Source organism: Eptatretus burgeri, chromosome 18 (assembly GCF_056783735.1).
Source record: "Eptatretus burgeri isolate ZD-2024b chromosome 18, Ebu_testis_v1, whole genome shotgun sequence".
Taxonomy (NCBI): Eukaryota; Metazoa; Chordata; class Myxini; order Myxiniformes; family Myxinidae; genus Eptatretus; species Eptatretus burgeri.
The window spans coordinates 13,842,101-13,862,849 of record NC_140978.1 but is presented as its reverse complement, the minus strand read 5'-3'; positions in this window follow the sequence as shown (position 1 = coordinate 13,862,849).

Here is a 20,749-nt window from a genome sequence, read left to right as displayed (position 1 = left end):
TGATAATTGAGGTAACACCGGTCAACGAGCGTATTATGAGATTAAGGATTCGTCACTCCTTAGGTGTCATTTCCCTGGTCTCTGTTTATGCTCCGACTGAGGCGAGTGATCTCACCGTGATGGATGCATTCTACGCCACGCTCGAGTCTGTGGTTGATCAGGGCCCCAGACGAGATACACTTCTAGTCTTGGGGGATTTCAATGCATCGACTGGAACTGATAGGGACGGTTATTAGGTGTGTGTTGGTCCCCATGGGTCAGGAACTATGAACCAAAATGGCACTAAGTTCCTTGACTTTGCAAGAAGTCATGGACTTAGGGTGGCTGGTTCATGGTTTCAGCGCCCACAAGCTCATCGCTGGACTTGGTATTCCAACGCTGGCGGTGTGGCAAAGGAGATTAACCATGTCCTCATTGACGGTCATTGGAGGATGATCCAGAACTGCAGGGTCTACCGGAGTGCTCAGTTCCTCAATACTGACCACAGGCTTGTTGTAGCAACTCTAAAGCTGCACCTTAAATTCTGGAGAATGGTACCATCGCAGCCGAGGCTGGATGTTGCCAAGCTCAGGGATGAGAGAGTAGCTGAGGAGTTTGCGAACAGGCTGAGTGGACACTTGGGGGGTCTGGGTGCTTTGGGGGGTCCTGAAGAGTTGTGGAGCGCCTTCAAGACCACCGTCCTTGATGTTGCCGGTGGATGCCTTGGAGCTCACCACAGGGCAAAGAAGAATTTTGTCTCTCAAGGGACACTGGATACCATTGACCAGAGTCGCAGGGCCAGGCTGAATGGCAAAGCTGAGCTGTTCAGGGAGCTGAGGCGTAAAACTGTACGTGCACTGAGGGTGGACAAGGAGGCCTATGTGCGAGGAATCTGTGAGGGGGTAGAGCATCACCTGTGGACAGGTGATTCTCGTCCCGCTTACAGGGGAATTCGCGCATTACGTTCATCAAAGCCCATCCCTCGGAGCACTGCAGTTCGAGCAGAGAGTGGTAGGCTCTTGACAGAGGAGTCTGAAGTGAAGGCCCGCTGGGCCGGTTACTTTGAGCGGTTGTACCAGGCTGATCCCCCAACTGTCGAGTTGGATGTCAAGGGTGTTACAATCCCTGTTGCTGACTCTCGAATCAACTGTGGTCCACCTACGCTTGTAGAAACACGGGCTGCGGTGAACCAGTTGAAATGGGGCAAAGCTCCAGGGATCTGTGGCATCCATGCCGAACTTCTCAAGGCTGGTGGAAATGCTGCACTCGTGTCGTTGCATGCAGTTTTGTGCTCTGCCTGGAACACAGGCATCATCCCAACTGACTGGAAGAGGGGCCTTGTTGTCCCTCTCTGGAAAGGGAAGGGTGATCGCCAAGACTGCAACAACTACTGAGGGGTGACGCTGCTCTCAGTGCCGGGCAAGGTCTTTGCTCGGATAATTCTCGATAGGGTTCGCCACCATCTGCTTGAGCACCAGCGTCCAGAGCAGTCAGGCTTTACACCAAAGAGGTCAACGATTGACCGTGTCCTTGCACTTCGTGTCCTCACTGAACGCAGACGAGAGTTTCGGCAGGGGCTGCTTGCAGCCTATGTTGATCTCTGTAAAGCGTTCAATTCAGTGAATCGGGATGTCCTCTGGAGGATTCTTGGTCTTCGTGGGGTGCCACCAAAACTGATCGATCTGATGTCTGAACTCTACTCTGGTACTGAGAGTGCTGTGAAGTGTGGTGGTACCATCTCTGACTAATTTCCAGTTGTTACTGGAGTTCGTCAGGGATGTGTACTTGCCCCCACACTTTTTAAGCACTTGTATGGACTGGATTCTAGGGAGGATGTCGGAGAGATCAAGTTGCCGTGCGTCATTTGGGAATGTCAAGATCTCGGACCTTGACTTTGCAGATGATGCAGTCATCTTTGCGGAGACTTTAGACATCCTCTTGGGGGCCCTCGAGGTGCTGAATGAGGAGTCGGAGCCGTTGGGATTACGGGTTTCTTGGGTCAAAACTAAGATCCAGGCTTTCGGTGACATCTTGGATGCTGCTGTGCTGTCTGTGTCTGTTTGTGGTGAGGATGTTGAGGTCGTGGAGAGATTCACTTACCTTGGCAGTGATATTCATGTCTCTGCTGGCTGCGAGTCAGAGGTCAATAGACGTCTGGGTCGGGCCTGGGGAGTCATGGATTCACTGGATCATGGGGTGTGGCGCTGCCGGTACCTGTGCGGGAGGACGAAAGTCCAAGTCTTCAGGTCCTTGGTACTTCCAGTCTTGCTCTATGGGTGCGAGACTTGGACTCTGACCAAGGATCTGAGACGGAGACTTAATTCCTTTGGTACCAGGTCTCTTCGGAGAATCCTTGGCTATCGCTGGTCGGATTTTGTGTCCAACGAGCGGTTGCTGAGAGAGACTCGGATGAGATTTGTTACCTGCATAGTCTGTGAGCGTCAGTTGTGGCTGTATGGACATGTGGCTCGTTTTCCTGACTCTGATCCTGCTCACCAGATTCTCTCAGCGAGGGAGTCTCATGAGTGGAGGAGGCCAGTGGGTCGACCACGTGCCTCATGGTTGCATCAGGTTGACCATCATCTCAACGAGATGGGGATGGGCCTGGCATCTGCCTGGGGGATGGCCAGACGGAGGCCCCTAGAGTACCGGCGGAAAGTGGACGCAGTGACGTGCTGTTCTGGCACATGCTCCCATACCTGACCTGACCTAATATATATATATATATATATATATATATATATATATATATATATATATATATATATATATATATATATATATATATATATATATATGTATGTGTATATACAGCTCTGGAAAAAAGTAAGAGACCACTCCAAAATTTTTTTTAAATCAGCATCCCTGCATGTATGGCAGCCATTCCATTCCAATATCTGTTGAATTCCAACACAGGCACACCTTGTTCTACTTAGTGAGGTACTCATTAGGTGATAACCTGAACCGAATCTTATTTAACAAGGAAAAGTATAAAAACCACTGCTGTGATCATCACTATCCTCTTGCAGTAGGACCAGCTGGATGGCAAAAACAGTGCTCATAATACCTCAAAAGTAATTGGAATTAAAACAAGAAATTTTGACCATGGCAAAAGAGTTGAAAAAGAAAAGTTTTGAGTGAGGAAAAGAAGGGTTCAATTCTGGCTTCACTGGCAGAGGGATACAGTGAGCATCCTGTTGCTTCCATCCATAAAATTTCAAAGACGACGGTTCATAAGAACAAGGTCAAGCAGTAGACATTGGGGACAACAAAGCATACGACTGGCAGAGGGTGAAAACGACTTTCCACTGACCGGGATGACTGCCAACTAATTCGAATGTTACTCAACAACCGTAGGATGACACTAAGTGACCTACAAAAAGAATGGCAAACAGCAGCTGGGGTGAAGTGCACGGCGAGGACGGTTTGAAACAGTCTCCTCGGGGCAGGGCTGGATCGTGCAAAGCGAGAAAAAAGCCATTCATCAATGAGAAGCAAAGAAGAGCCAGGCTGAGGTTTGCAAACGACCATAAGGATTGGACCGTGGAGGCCTGGAGTAAGGTCATCTTCTCTAATGTGTCCAGTTTTCATCTTTGCCCAACACCTGGTCATCTAATGGTTAGACGGAGACCTGGAGAGGCCTACAAGCCACAGTGTCTCTCACCCATTGTTAAATTTGGTGGAGGATCAATGATGATCTGGGGGTGCTTCAGTAAGGCTGGAATCGGGCAGATTTGTCTTTGTGAAGGACTCATGAATCGAGCCACATACAAGATTGTTCTGGAAGAACAATTGCTTCCTTCTGCTCTGACAATATTCCCCAACTCTGAGAATTGGTTTTTCCAGCAGGACAATGCTCCATGCCACACAGCCAGGTCAATCAAGGTGTGGATGGAGGACCATCAGATCAAGACCCTGTCATGGCCAGCCCAATCTCCAGACCTGAACCCCATTGAAAACCTCTGGAATGTGATCAAGAGGAAGATGGATGGTCACAAGCCATCAAACAAAGCCGAGCTGCTTGAATTTTTGTGCCAGGAGTGGCATAAAGTCACCCAACAGCAATGTGAAAGACTGGTGGAGACCATGCCAAGTCGCATGAAAGCTGTGATTGAAAATCAGGGTTATTCCACAAAATATTGATTTCTGAACTCTTCCTAAATTAAAACATTAGTATTGTGTTGTTTAAAAATGAATATGAACTTGTTTTGTTTGTATTATTTGAGGTCTGAAAACACTGAAATGTTTGTTGTTATTTTGACCAGTTTGTCATTTTCTGCAAATAAATGCTCTAAATGACAATATTTTTATTCGGAATTTGGGAGATATGTTGTCAGTAGTTTATAGAATACAACAAAAATGTTAATTTTACTCAAACACATACCTATAAATAGTAAAACCAGAAAAAATGTTAATTTTACTCAAACACATACCTATAAATAGTAAAACCAGAAAAACTGATAATATTGCAGTGGTCTTTTAATTTTTTTCCAGAGCTGTGTATATATATAGTCTGTTTTTTCCGTAGTTGATTGACGTTTATACATATATTGGCATGTTTGGGTCTTGTTATTTATATGTCAACTGCTGTTGGCATTGCACGTGGTACATGCTTGGGAGCCTCAGTGGTGCACTTTTCTGTCTACACTGACGCTGATGACTGTCCGACAAGTGATGCAACTGGTTCAGCAGCTGAAGTGGATGTGCATCATTGGGATTTTAATATATGTGCTACTTGAGAATGTCTGCAGCTGTAGGGGAATTCGGGTAAGGAAGCTGCAGGGAATGGTTTTGCAGCTGTGGGGAAGTTGTTGGGAATGGTTTTGAAACAGCAAAGGGCTTACCTTGAGTCGCTTTTCTTGGTTGTTTTACTCAGCTTTCTTTGGCTGGAAGAGCATCGAGGTAATTGATATGTTCTTCTTCGTACTCTTCTTCAAGCAAATGCAATTTGTATCAGAATAAATTCATAATGCAGCATGCTGGTTGTATTTACTGAGATGTGGGCTGTGCTGATGATGCAGTGTCACTGCACCATTTAGCACAGGAATTTGGAATTTGGACAATATATGGCATAATAATTACCAAAAAAAACAGTGTGAACATTCACCAGCAAATCCCAACAGATAGGATGCCCAGCTAAACAGGTATTCGAACAACAATACACTTGATGCATCCACTTCACAGTGAAGCACAAAGATGACCGTTTTAAAGTCATTCCAAGAATCAAACGCATACCACACTCGTCTCTGAGCTGTCTAGCCTGGGTTCGAATTTCAAACCAGCTATGAACTGTCATACTGGTGTTTTGTAGGCAGGGCGATTCATCAATGTGTGTGCCGTCCCTCGGATGGACATTAAACTGGCATCCCATCTACTGGCATTAGGTGATGGACGTTAAAGATCCCACAGTGTCCTTCGATAAGAGTGGTTGAATTATTGCCATTTGCCTGGCTAAATTCAAAATCTGTCATCTAGATTCGAACGTTAAGCCTGGTCATCGGATTCGTGAACGACTTGGGCCAAATACGTTCCTCGTAGTAGTTATTGATGCTGTATTCAAGCAGTACAAACGAAAACACATTGTTCCTTATTATACAATCGATATTAATTTTCTTATTCAGTATGTGATTATGAAGGAAATCAGCCTCTCATCAAAATGAAATTTTGAAACGAAAGCTGATTTTAAAAAAACGTTAGCAAGTAACTGGCTAGGAGTTTGTTTTTTGGAATTATGTTTTGAAAATTTGTTTTAATGACGTGACACGACTCTATCTATTGTATTTCCAAACAATTTGGGGGGTTTGCTCAATATGCATGTACATTTCACAAAATTGTGGTAGTAAATATTTTAAAGTACAGTATTTTCCAGATCAGGCTGAATCCATCCATCCATTGGGACCATACTCTGTGCAGAGCGTTGGTGCTGCCGAAACAGTCTCCTGGGCTATTGGGCACAATCCTGGACGGGTCGCCACTCCGACACAGGATACCAGCAAGCTGGCACTCATTTTGCCGACCTCAGAAGGATGACAGGCTGAGTCAACCCCACCTTGGTATTAATTCAACAGACAAGTGGGATGTGAGATCAGGACCCAAGGATCCCAAACCCACCACTCTAGCCATCAAGCCAACACCAGGCATAGACTGAATGATCTCCATCACAGTTTGATAAGCTTCAACCCAGAACACTGAGGGATGCATGAAAGTGTTTGAATACAGCCTGGTGTGTGTGTGTGTGCGTGTTTTTTGAATAAATTACTTCTGGTGTAAGAAAATACTACTTCACATAATATGTTGAAATTCTTACTGATGCTGTTATGTATTAATACTCAAATTTGAAATCTCCAATATCTAAACATAAGGACAATGAAAAATGTGCAGCACAATGGTTATCAGGCTTTGTCATTTCTCTTTCACAATCATCAATCCAGCCACATAGTGGCCACCTCAATTAAAAAAAAAGTATCTTTCTACATTCCAGTGGGATCCCAAGAAAGTTCTTTCCAAGTCCATTTTCACACCCGCCTCCATTGTGAATAACCCTGCATAAACACACTCCATTGACTGCTCACTGCGACTCCCTGCTGGGTGAAAGTAATAAATAATTCAGTTTGAATGCTTCTGGTCCATCAGCCCAATGCCTAACCACATCTCCAGCGTCACAATCACTATGCGAGTAAAAACAAATGCAGTCATATCTGCTGTGCCAAAAGCCATGATATTACATAACGTGTTCTCCAGAAGTATTACTTTCATCAACTCAACCTTTTCTATTCAATTCAGTTTTCCAACACAGCATCAGCATTATTCCCTGGTGCCTCCAGGAAGCTTGACCCCCTACAGAGTGACCATTCTCTTGTAAATCATTTTATATATGCATTTGTCTTCTTTGAGTTGATTCAAAACAACATGGTGTAGGTATCCAAACAATTCTTTGCTATCACTGTTTAAATGGTGTCGTGCTCACAAAGAACCTGTCCTTCTCAATCCACATTCATTTAACCCAGGTTCATTCTCATAAACATCAACTTCTTGTACTCACTCAGCACTACATTCTCAATAATTTCCACCAATTGGACTTGCCAAAGCCACTTTTAAAAATCCACTTATCAACCCCAAATTATTGGACATTAAAAGTGGTCCCAGTATAGTTTTCTTCTTTTTGTTGCAAAGGTATATCTAATGTTCACCTCACAGGACACAGTGAAAGGCTTTAAAAGAAACCACTAAAAGTGAACATCAACTTTTAACATTGAGCATGCAGTATCATCCAAGAACAATGAACCATCAAAAAGTTTTTTTCCATTTTCAAAAGATTTCAGAGTCAAAACATGACTCGAGATGGGATCAGGAACTCACTCAACATAAGGAAAATAAAGAGAATGACAAACATCTTTATCAACAAGAGAGTTCATAGAACACCTTACCCCCACGTAGTCTTGAGAAAAGGGACATGGGAAGTCTTTTAAACTCTTACTTTGGTTTTGCTCGACACAAACAGCACTTGGTTCCACCATATTTGTCTGAATGCTGAATCTTAGTTACTCAGCCCAAAGGGCATGAAATGGCATAAATATTTTTTCCAAGTACTGTCAAACGGAATGTTTTTGAAAGTGTCAATATGGAGAATATATAATTAAATTGACATCAAATAAAGATGTTTAAAGGTTGAACTGCATCAAAAAACTTTTTCTGGCAATTTGCCACCGTTGGTGCACCTTTTTCCCACCACCATATTTCACCCATTAAATTAATTATTCGTTGCTGTTGTTTGTGTCCTTTCTAACATCATTAAAAACAGTAAGTTTCCTGTTTGGAATGATTTTCAATTGCGTTTGACTGACAGATAGACGAAAACAATCAACTTACTCCTTTCTGCGCATGAGCGATCAGGATGAGATTCCATAAATTTTACCAATTCCAGAGCCAAAGTACTTCTAAACTGCAGGTTTCTGTTCCGATTCATGTTCTACAACATTAAAAATATACAATTCTATTGAAATGAAGTAGTTACTTGATCACAGACGTCTGTCGATCGACAAACAAAGTGAACCAATGACTTAACCTTGCTTTTTGCTCCACGTTTGTGGAGTAATTAACTTTTGCTGGTGTAAATTTTTTAACCCCATCCCTTGTACTCTCTGCTATTGGTATAACTTTATATTATTTGGGAAATGAACTAAAGCTGACATGGGGAGAGATGAAATGATTCACTTGAAACAACACTCCCTATACATTCACCATGACAGAGAATGAACAGCTCAAAAGGTTAAATGAATGATGCGAAATACATAATAACACAAACAGACACATGGACATCAGATAACAGAACAATTCGCGATTAGAAAAACAAAACCTTTGTTATAAATACTAGCGGGGTGTGCTAACACATTGTCCAAGCCATGCTTCCCCATTGTCTTGGGTCGCTCACCTGCATTTGATTTTTAATTTATTTATTTTCCTTTTTTTTTTCCTTTATTTATATTTTCATTAATGGATGCTTTCCGATGGTTCTGTGATTTTTTTCCTGGTGTATGGGCTTTGATGCCTATGAGCACACAAAATTATCATGCTTCCCCATCGTCTCAGGTCACTCACCTGCATTTTTTCCATTTATTTATATTTTCATTTGTGGATGTCGTCCGAGTCTGAATTTACCCAGTGTACTGGCTTTGATGTCCATCGACACGCAAAATTTCATCTATATACATCACACGGAAGGTACTGATCTTTAACATCAGTCAGTGAGTCAATTAGTGAGTCAGTGGTTAGAAAGAGCTTTATATATTAGATGAAATCCTACATCAAAACTGAAATGGAGTAAGAGTGAAACCAAGCAAATGAAGCTTCAACCACAACCTGCCCATATTAAACTTAAGCCTATACTATAAAAGCACAACACTAAACTCCACAAGATTAGTGGCACAATTACAAATTGCAGTTGATGTCCATGATCGTGTTTATAAGGTACTGCCCAGAATCAGACTTGAGAATTGTACTGGTAATGAGGGTAAGAAGAATAACACTGTGGTTGGCAGCTAGGGCAATCTAATGAGCTGCTGTGGCGATTTGTCTACATCCTGTAGCATTAAGACCATTTGATGATGTCGCATCTGTTGCTCCGTTGACCACCATGACACAGCAACATACTCTTATGGTAGTGTTTTCACAACAATTGATTGCTAGAAGGCAGTATGTTGTCATGGCTCAAAGGAAAACTTCCAACAAAAAAGTATTGCTCTTAATGTACGGTATGCATGACTTGTGAGTTGGAAGACAGAGTCACAGGTTCCCCTTCAAACGATTAAGTTTGATTCTTGACATGAGTATAAACTGCCATCCGGGTATGGTACTTTGCAGTCAGGGTGTTGTACCAAAGAGTACACTCCATCTCAGAGTGTATCCTTTCATTATCATTTCCCTCGAGACATTAAAGATCCCAAGGTTACTTTTGAAAAAATATAGAGGGAGACCATTCAACCAATGATCCTGTTGGAGATATTCTCCAACAAAATCTTACAGAGGTAGTGAAATTATCTCTGAACTCTCAAGTCTGCGTTAAATTTTCGACATGACTATAAATTGGCAGACTGAAGCATCACAGGCAGAGTATTGCATTACAAAGTGCACCAGCTATCAGATGGACAATAATCTGGTGACCAGTCTGCTCGTGTCGCTGCTGGTGGACAGCAAACATCCGACTGTGTTTCAACGAAGAGCAGGTAGGTTATCACCGACACATTGGACAAATTCCAAATGTCTGCACTAGCCATCTCCAGTCATATGCTACATCAAGCCTGGACAGCACGTTTGTGGTAGACGGGGCAATCTCACTCGCTTTGTGTGCCGCTTACTCCATCCTGTGGGAATGGCAGAAGCAGCTCATTTGTTTTGATCAATATAGTGCTCGGCTATGTCGCAGCACTGTCACAAGATCGATAGATCGTAATATGCAATATGCATACCTAACGAGACAGAGCCAAGGTGGAATATAATGGCTATTATTTGTTAGATTGTGGAAGATTGAATGACATTGTACATCACTGCTTTTGATTCGTCACGATGTGGTGGCTTTGTTTTCAAGCTACTGGCAGGAGAGACAATCGTTTCAGTGCTATATTTTATACAGTGTCTGGAACTTGTGAAGAAGCAGCTCATACAGGATGTGTCAATTAATTGTTAACCACTTCAAAACTTTATTAACCAAAACACTGAGTAACGAGAAGGCCACTCGGTAGAGTGCATACCTCCACCACGTAATTCCTGATCCAAGAGAACATATCGGGCCCAATAAATTTTTGAAATATCATGCTATACAGTACTATATGGATTTTGGCCCTGTCTCTCAATGGTGAAGAATCACTTTAAAAATTAAATAATGCTCGTATCCAAATCCGGTTTCAGATCTTCATCAGGATCAAATAAATTGGTCCTTGCAATACACACAACCTGTTCACCAAGTTTCATCCGAATCCGTCCACAATTTTTTGAGATATCGTGCTATATATCGTTTTTGGTCCAATCTCAAAATGGTGAAGAATCATTTAAAAAATTCTCGTAGTCGGATCCGGATCCGGATCTTCACGAAAATCTAATCAGTTCGTCTTTGTCACACACGCAACCTGTCCACAACATTTCACCCAGGTTAGGATCCACAACTTTTTGAGATATCCTGTACACAAACAAACATACAGACAGAAAGGGGTGAAAACATAACCTCCTTCACCTTCGATGGCAGAGGTAATAAAAGAAAAAAATGAACTCGGAAAATGAAAACCAAATCATGGAAAAATGAAACTCATTATGCATTAATGCCCTTGTAGTCGAGGTGTTTGATGTGAGCACCCACAAACACATAACATGAGTACACCCACATACACAACATGCATTCACATGAATTGTGAAGTCATCAATGACATTTTTACAAATTTTAATGGTTACTGTCTGCACATAAGCCTCAACTGCTGCCTTCAGATCAGGTTCAGATCTGGGGTGTTCCTTGTAGACGTTATCCTTACGAGCTCCCTAGAGGAAAAAAATCCAGAGTATTGAGGTCGGGGCTGTGTGGAGACCATTCATTTTCCATATGGAAACTGAGAATGCCTTGTCCGAATTTTTGACGCAGAAAGGTAATCGTTTTGGTGGCTGTATGGGGGGTAGCACCGTCTTGCATGAACCACTGTCGCCGGAGGGCTGCAGTGCTCATCGATTGCTCCAAGTCTTCGTAAAATGCGTTGACAATCGACCGGTATCGTTCTTCATTGATGGTAACCATTCTTCCGTTTTCGTCTTCAAACCAATACGGCCAAAACACACCTCTGTAGCTGACAGCCACAAAAACAGTGACTTTCCGACCATTAAGCGACTCTTCTTTCAACCTTATCTGGGCGTTGACTTCCCCAGAAAATGTTGTTGTGTGAATTGACACCACCAAGTTTTTTTTCACAACTTTTCACAAAAATTGTTTCTGGGATGCATTCCATATTCAGTACAGAACCTCATCTGGACAGAAGCAATTGATTTGGTCTCAAAATACCACTCGACAATGTTTACTCTTTGCTCTGAAGAAAACATCATTTTTCCCGTAGAATACTTTGGTTATGCTTGAATGACTTCTCTAAACATCATTGTTCACTCATGCAAAACAAAAAAAAAATTAGGGCAATGACGAAAGGTACAAAGGTCATTTGAAGAGGTTAACCTGTTTTTGACATCCTGTATGTACTTACAAAAAAGGAAAAGTCAGAATAAGGGGATTGCGAGACTAACTTTTACATCTGTGTACTTTTACATAAACTTTCAGATACTTGGGATGCATGGACAGCTCAACACAATATATGACATTTGAACCTGAGATCCCTGTCCATCAAGAGATGTGTTTTCATATTTCAACATCAACAGTCTATTGTTTTTCATATTTATTTCATATTTCAATATTTCATATTTCAACAGTCTAAAATGAATATTGCACTACACTGAATGTAAAAAGTGTGCAAAAGCAGCCAGAATTCGATTATAGCAATGAAAGTTTTTATGCCTCTGGTGATGAAGTCGCCAGTGGCATTATGTTTTCGGGTTGTCCGTCCGTCCAAATGCACGTGCCAATTTTCCATGTTTACTCTGCAACTGCTTATTTGATTGACACAACATTTTCACCATAAATGTGACTTCTCATGTAGAATGTTTTTTTGATATTATGATGTCATAGGTCACATGGTGTGGCAGCCATGTTGGAAAAAAGGAAAAACTTTTGACCTCTATCTCCGAAACCGCTTCATGGAAAAAATTGAAACTTGACACATGTGAAGTAGTCCCCATGGCAAACAAGTGTGATGTTTGTGATGATGTCATAGGTTGCTTCGTTATGACGTCATCATGATGTCAAACGTCAAATGCTTTATCCGATCAGTATGAAAAATTTTGAGGTTCTTCTCGGGCTAAATTGTAATTGGGATAAAAAAATTGATGACATCATCAGTCACGTGGTTCGGCAGCTATATTGTTTTTAACATAAAACCTTCAAAAATATTCCTCTCCGTAACGGCAGAACAGATTGAGGTGAAACTTTACAGGTATGATCACCTTTCGATGAGGAACAAAAAGTTCTCCAACTATGACATGATTGGTCACATGGTCTGGCAGCCATATTAGATTTACCCTCAAACCTTTAAAAATCGTCTTCTCCAGATCAGCTTGACAGATTGAGGGGAAACTTCATGCACATTTTGGGGTTGCCAGGGTGTTCACAAATAATTAATTGGTCACATGGTCTGGCAGCCATATTAGATTTACCCTCAAACCTTTAAAAATCGTCTTCTCCAGATCAGCTTGAGAGATTGTGAGGACACTTCACACACAACTTGGGGTTGCCAGGGTGTTCACAAATAATTAATTGGTCACATGGTCTGGTAGCCATATTAGATTTACCCTCAAACCTTTAATTATCGTCTTCTCCAGTAAGTTCGGCTTGACAGATTGAGGGGAAACTTTACACACATGTTGGGGTTGCCAGAGTGTTCACAAATAATTAATTGGTCACATGGTCTGGCAGCCATATTGGTTTGAATGAAAATCTTTCAAAAATCTTTCTCTTGAACCACTTTATCAATCAATGTGAAGCGTCACAGTTATGATCTCGTGTTCATATGGAATATTTGTTTTAAATTTCAACCTGATCGGACGCATGGTTTGGCAGCCAGAATTACTTAATATTTTGACTATGGGTTCAGGGATTTAAATCAAACTTGGTACAAGTATGTATAATGATTTAATAATGTGGGCGGATGCATATCTGGCGACGTCACAATGCCGAAGAGTGCCCTTCCAGTTCCAGTTAAAATTATGTTCACAATTCTCTGACATCATAACATAAGCTTTCCATTTCTCAATGAAGAAAGTATTTTCCCTCTGATTCTCACCCTAGCAGCCAGCAGGTCATGCTCACACGTTTGGGTAACCTTCAGTCTGTTGCCGTATTATTTTTGCTTCAGAGGATAGATTTTTGTTAATACATATGGAAGCATTTATCAGCTGACGAGCACCAAAGAGTGAAACCAGCTGTCCTTGGACGTTTTTTTTTCCTTAATTGGACCCAGGTACTACAATTCTTCAAGTATAAGTGACACATGAGATGTTCTACCTGGCCGTTTGTTCGTGGGAGTAAGAGAAAAAGTTTGCCGTGCTGAAGTAGCTTTATTTTTCTACTATAGGGAAAGGTATTCTATCGGGAGTTCTTTGTTAGGTGCATTTCTGGGTAATGATCCAGCAATGCTTTGGAAAGATTGCAGTGGGAAGTTTCAATAGCAGGGAAAAGGTACCAAAACCTGGACAAATGACAAGCGATGAAGGAACAAATCTTACGAGGGCAGAATCTCTTCATTTTGATGGGAAGGATAGTTGCATGAAGAAAGCAGAACGGTTGCAAAAGGAAATGAAGAATAGTGTTTTATGAGAATGATGAAAATAATTTTAAAGATACAGAATATAAAAGAGCCAGAGAAACAGGAGGACATTTGGCCCAACATACTTGTGCAGTGTACACTATCTGGTAAATCACTGTATCAAATCAATGACTTAAAATAATAAACATTTTCACATATTTGCATTTAATATACAACAAGATTTAAGAGCTATGTTACGATTAAATTTGTTTAGGTTTTACGAGAGTGAACTATACTCAACAACATTAAAACAGTGAGAAATGTCACTGGCAATCGGACCAGAATTATTTCCCTCTGCGGACGGGATCTCACATGCTTCTGGGATGCAGGAAGAGGTCCCAGGACTCTGGGTGGAATCAGGTTAGGTCAGGTATGGGAGCATGTGCCAGAACAGGGCGTCGCTGCGTCCACTTTCCGCCGGTACTCCAGGGGCTTCCGTCTGGCCTTCCCCCAGGCAGATGCCAGGCCCATCCCCATCTCCTTGAGATGCCGATCAATCTGCTGCAACCACGAGGCACGTGGTCGGCCAATTGGCCTCCTCCACTCACGAGACTCCCTCGCTGAGAGAATCTGGTGAGCAGGATCAGCGTCAGGAAAACGAGCCACATGTCCATACAGCTGCAACTGACGCTCACGGTCCATGCAGGTAACAAATCTCATCCGTGTCTCTCTCAGCAACCGCTCGTTGGTCAAAAAATCTGACCAGCAATAGCCAAGGATTCTGCAAAGAGACCTGGTACCAAAGGAATTAAGTCTACGTCTCAGATCCTTGGTCAGAGTCCAAGTCTCGCATCCATAGAGCAAGACTAGAAGCACCAAGAACCTGAAGACTCGGACTTTCGTCCTCCCGCACAGGTACCGACCAGTGCCAAACCCCATGATCCAGTGAATCCATGAAACCCCAGGCCGAACCCAGACGTCTATTGACCTCTGACTCACAGCCAGCAGAGACATGAATATCACTGCCAAGGTAAGTAAATCTCTCCACGACCTCAACATCCTCACCACAAACAGACAAAGACAGGACAGCAGCATCCAAGATGTCATTGAAAGCCTGGATCTTAGTTTTGACCCAAGAAACCCGTAATCCCAGCGGCACCGACTCCTCAGTCAGCACCTCGAGGGCCCCCAAAAGGATATGTAAAGTCTCCGCAAAGATGACTGCATCATCTGCGAAATCAAGGTCCAAGATCTTGGCATTCCCAAACGATCCACCGCAGCTTGATCTTTCCGACATCCTCCGTAGAATCCAGTCAATACAAGTGCTGAAAAGTGTGGGGGCCAGTACACACCCCTGACGAACTCCAGTAACAACTGGAAATAAGTCAGAGATGGTACCACCACACTTCACAGCACTCTCAGTACCGGAGTAGAGTTCAGACATAAGATCGATCAGATTTGGTGGCACCCCACTAAGACCAAGAATCCTCCAGAGGGCATCCCGATTCACTGAATCGAATGCTTTACAGAGATCAACATAGGCTGCAAGCAACCCCTGCCGAAACTCTCATCTGTGTTCGGTGAGTACACGAAGAGCAAGTATACGGTCAATCATTGACCTCTTTGGTGTAAAGCCTGACTGCTCTGGACGCTGCTGCTCAAGCAGATGGTGGCAAACCCTATCAAGAATTATCTGAGCAAAGATCTTGCCTGTCACTGAGAGCAGCGTCACCCCTCGTTCATTGTTGCAGTCTTGGCGATCACCCTTCCCTTTCCAGAGAGGGACAACAAGGCCCCTCTTCCAATCATTTGGGATGATGCCTGTGTTCCAGGCAGAGCACAAAACTGCATGCAACGACATGAGTGCAGCATTTCCACCAGCCTTGAGAAGTTCAGCATGGATGCCACAGATCCCTGGAGCTTTACAAAGTTTCAACCGGTTCACCACAGCCCGTGTTTCCTCAAGCGAAGGTGGACCACAGTTGATTAGAGGGTTAGCAACAGGGATTGTAAAACCCTTGACGTCCAACTTGACAGCTGGGGGATCAGCCTGTTACAACCGCTCAAAGTAACTGGCCCAGTAGGCCTTCACTTCAGACTCCTCTGTAAAGAGCCTACCACTCTCTGCTCGAACTGCAGTGCTCCGAGTGATGGGCTTGGATGAACGCAATGCGAAAATTCCCCTGTAAGCGGGACGAAAATCACCTGTCCACAGGTGATGCTCTACCCCCTCACAGATTCCTCACACATAGGCCTCCTTGTCCACCCTTAGTGCACGTATAGTTTTACGCCTCAGCCCCCTGAACAGCTCAGCTCTGCCATTCAGCCTGGCCCTGCGACTCTGGTCAATGGTATCCAGTGTCCCTTGAGAGACAAAATTCTTCTTTGCCCTGCGGTGAGTTCCAAGACATCCACCGGCAACATCAAGGATGGTGGTCTTGAAGACACTCCACAACTCTTCAGGACCTCCCCCCCCCCAAAGCACCCAGACAAACCAAATTTCCACTCAGCCTGTTTGCAAACTCCTCAGCTACTCTCTCATCCTTGAGCTTGCCAACATCCAGCCTCGGCTGGGATGGTACCATTCTCCAGGATTTAAGGCGCAGCTTTGGAGTTGTTACAACAAGCCGGTGGTCAGTATTGAGGAACTGAGCGCTCCAGTAGACCCTGCAGTTCGGGATCATCCTCCAGTGACCGTCAACGAGGACATGGTCAATTTCCTTGCCACACCGCCAGCGTTGGAATACCAAGTCCAGCGATGAGCTTGTGTGCGCTGAAACTATGAACCAGCCACCCTAAGTCCATGACTTCTTGCAAAGTCAAGGAACATAGTGCTATTCTGGTTCATCGTTCCTGACCCATAGGGACCAACACATGTATCATAACCATCCCCACCAGTTCCAGTCGATGCATTGAAATCCCCCAAGACGAGAAGAGTATCTCGTCTGGGGCACCGATCAACCACAGACTCGAGCGTGGCGTAGAATGTGTCCTTCACGGTGAGGTCACTCGCCTCAGTCGGAGCATAGACAGAGACCAGGGAAATGACACCGAAGGAGTGACGAATCCTTCGTCTCATAATACGCTCGTTGACTGGTGTTACCTCAATTATCATTGGGGTCAGCTTATTGGACACAGCTACAGCAACTCCTTGAGTATGATAACCATCAGAGCAGCCGGACCAATAGTCGGTGTAACCACCCACCATTATCTTTCCGCAATCCGGTCTCCGAACCTCAGAGAGTGCTGCAATACCGATGTCCAAATGCTTGAGCTCAGATGATAACAGAGACAGGTGATCATCCTCTCTTCGGGGTACTACATTCCAGGCACCCACCCAAAGGGACCGCCTCAGCTTAACCCAAGGAGACCGCCGTCTGGTGGACGACACCTCAGCACCACTCCGACACACTCTCCCGCAACCTGACCCAGGAATGTTACCCCGTGGTTTCCCTCCTTTCATCAAAGATTGGGGGTCCCGAAGGCTTTGCCCCAATCCCATCATCCGGTGAGCTGCCCTGCAAAGGGAAGCTGCACAGGAGGTACTCCCACGGAGTGGGTTTTCAGATTTTTTTGCGTTTTTGTGTTTTGCGGAATGAAGGGTTTTATGGTGGCCGGAGTGCAAATCCTGCCACCAACCTCCTAATGAAAAAGTAACCCAACTGCAGGAGGACGTCCGCAGACACAGTTGGACACTAGATATGGATGGCTGTTGGCTCACAAGGAGCTCCTCCGCCGTTTGATCCACAGACATTATCCCACCTGCTTCGCCGGTGGCATTCGATGTTTCCTCGGTGGCTTTCCATGTCTCCTCAGCATTATGAAAACAATTCACCAAGTGGTCCATTTTGCCGGAAGTCACTTTTTTATTCTTGACAGCTGTAAAATCCCAAGGCCCTTTTGGGACTGGGTGGAGAATTGCAAAACGAAACAGATGCTAAACAAAGAGAGGTGATCCCTAAATCTTTCCGTTGCAGTTGTTCAATATTTTTTCAAGATAAAGACCAATTAGTCTCTCGGAGAGCACAATAAAATCCTTCTTCAATAAATAAAAGTTTAATAAGCAGATCTGTTAATTTTTGCAATTCAGACCACATAATGCTGACAAACTATAAAAAATAGATATATTGAATTCTCAGCTCTTCCATAACCTAATATTTCTGTTAAAAAAAAACAAAAACACCAGTCTCTGTGAAGAATGGAGCTATTCTACATTGAGGGACATAATATCCAATGGAATTTATCAAATAAAGATTTATGAGAATGTTTGCCATCAAAATACAACTCTGACAAGTGGATTAGTTCCACTTTTAATTTGTAATGGTTAAGGAGATGGCAGTGAGTTAGGAACATTTGGCAGATAGAAAAGAAAAGAGAACAGGGACAAAGGAAAAGGAAAAACTTAGGAACAGGAATGCATAGACAAACATATATTTTTTCATGAAGAAGAAGGCGCTTCCAACTAAAAGTAAAAATTAGATTTAGATTGACTCCGCTAATTTGAGCAAAAAACGAGAGCAGCTGGTCTCAGGCAACGTTTCTCCGGCTTCACAGCCGGCTTCATCAGGCACAACAGACCCCGAGCCTCGGCACGCGTCCGGTTTTTAATCCGATACGACCGCTCATTTCCGGTCTCGTGCTGGTGCTCGAAGTGAAATGGAGGAGTGCTTTTTTATTTTTATTTTGCAAAAGCAAAAACAAATGTCAAATCACATCATTGAAGGGGTGCTCTGCTCTTTTTTGTTTTTTTACTTACACCTGATCTGTTGCTGCATGCGTGTGGGTGAGCACATGTGTGCACTTGTTGTTTTTGTGTTTGTGTTTCCGGGGCATGAATACGGCTGATTTGGTGCCTGGGTTGGGCATGATGAGGTGTTGGTTGTGCGAGTGTTGGGGTTCTCATTGGATGTTGTGCGCGTGTGGATGTGGTATTTGGGATTGGGTGTTGTTTGTTGCTCACCTTATCCAGCTGTTTGCACCATCCAGTTTTCGCCATTTGCATCAGAGGTGTGTATTGTGTGGGTATGTCCACCATCTCCCCAGTTAGACCACTCTCCTGGCTCTTCACATGTCACGCTTCCAAAATCCACCTGTGTCGTTTGTTAGATGTAGTGTCTCAGACACAGGCCCCATCAAAGTCAAATCTATGGCCAGATTTCAGGCAATGATGTGCTATGGCTGAGTGGGTCACTTTTCCAAGCCTAATCGCTCTATCATGTTCATTGAGTCATTCTTTCAAATTCCTTCCAGTTTTACCAAGGTAGAATTGGTCACAGTCTTTGCATGATGAATTGTAAACCACTCCAGATTTATGACCAGTTGGTATTGGGTCCTTTAGTTTTGAGATGACATTACAGATGTTGTGTAGAGGCTTGTAGGCTACGCCAATCCGTGCGTTATGTACTACCTTTCAAATCCCTCCTGAAAGGCTCAGGTAGTATGGCAGTACACAGTGTCCAAGTGTGTCTTGCGACTTCCATTCTGTCCTTTTTGGTTCTTCCAAGGTGGGGAGTATCCCCTTGTTGTACCCATTTTTGAGCAGGACTCCTCTAACAAATCTGACTTCTTTAATTGCCTCGGCTTTGGAAGATGACTGCATCCATGTCCGAGCTGCTAAGCTCCGTGCTACACTGTGTTTGTCTTAGATTGGGTTTCAGGAGTTCAAATCCAGTAATCTGTTGGTGTGGGTTGGTTTCCTGTAAACAGAAGCTTGAGGGAGCTGTCAGCCTTACGGTGAACCTCCACATCCAAAAATGCCACCCCCCCCAAATAATCAGAATAAAAAAATACATATTTATATCCATATTGTTGCCGTTCTGCAAAACTGTATGCCTCTAAGGCAATGGGACCCAACGTACAGTGATCCCCAGGAAGTTATTTTCTTAGTCTTCGTGCAATTAAACCTTCCCCTCACGTCTTATGGGCTAACGGGACAAAGTGTGTTGCGTGGGTCGAAGAGCTAGGTATATTAATTATATCTCTATCTTCTATTCTGATTTATATTCCAACCCTTTCCTTTTAGCCATGGTACAAATAAAGCAAGCAAGCAAACACACCACGATATGAATAGTAAACACACCACGCAGCCTCCCGTGGGGGAATCAACATAAGAACAAACACACTATACGGCATGCACATTGCGCACCATTTCATTCAAATCTGCACGCCAATTTCCAATGGCATCTCACCTTGCTCAACCGTAGCTCACCAAAAACTCCCACTTCGACCGCCAACAGCTCCTGCACATGGAAAAAATGTTCCTGCACCTCCTTGTACCTCTGTATCTATATAATTCGCCACTAGACAGAGGCGTGCTGCACGGCTCAGGCTGTGCTCGAACCGCGTGATGCAGAAATGAGCAAGAGACATTAATGGTGCCGGCCGCATCTCACCGGGAATATTCCGGGTGAGCACACGGGATTGATGCGGCCCTCGTCCAGTCACCAGGGTGCGGCGGGATGGGCAGTGAGGAGGGGTCATGGGAAGAGTAATCCGGGAGTTTGGTACAGAGCTCCAGGCCATTTCACGCCGGATGTGTTAATGAGAACACTTATGGCCCCAGGAGCCTGGCAGGGCATGGGTATGGCCGTTGTGGCCCAATAGAGAAGTGGGATTCGGGTCAGTGATTCGCTTCGGGTCGTCACCCCACCCTTCACCCGAGACTTATAAAAGGCAGATCATGGAGCCGCTCGCCCTCTTCTTCACTTCGATGCTTCACCATCTCCTTCACTGCTCCTTCCTGCCTCTGTCCATTGCTTTGTCTTCACTCGTGGTTGATGTGCGACTGAGACGTGTTTATTCCAGACTAGTGCAGAGCGCACATTGCCACGAGCATCCAAAAGATAATCCATAACAGACTTGCAAAGTGATGAAACCGGAGATAACACATC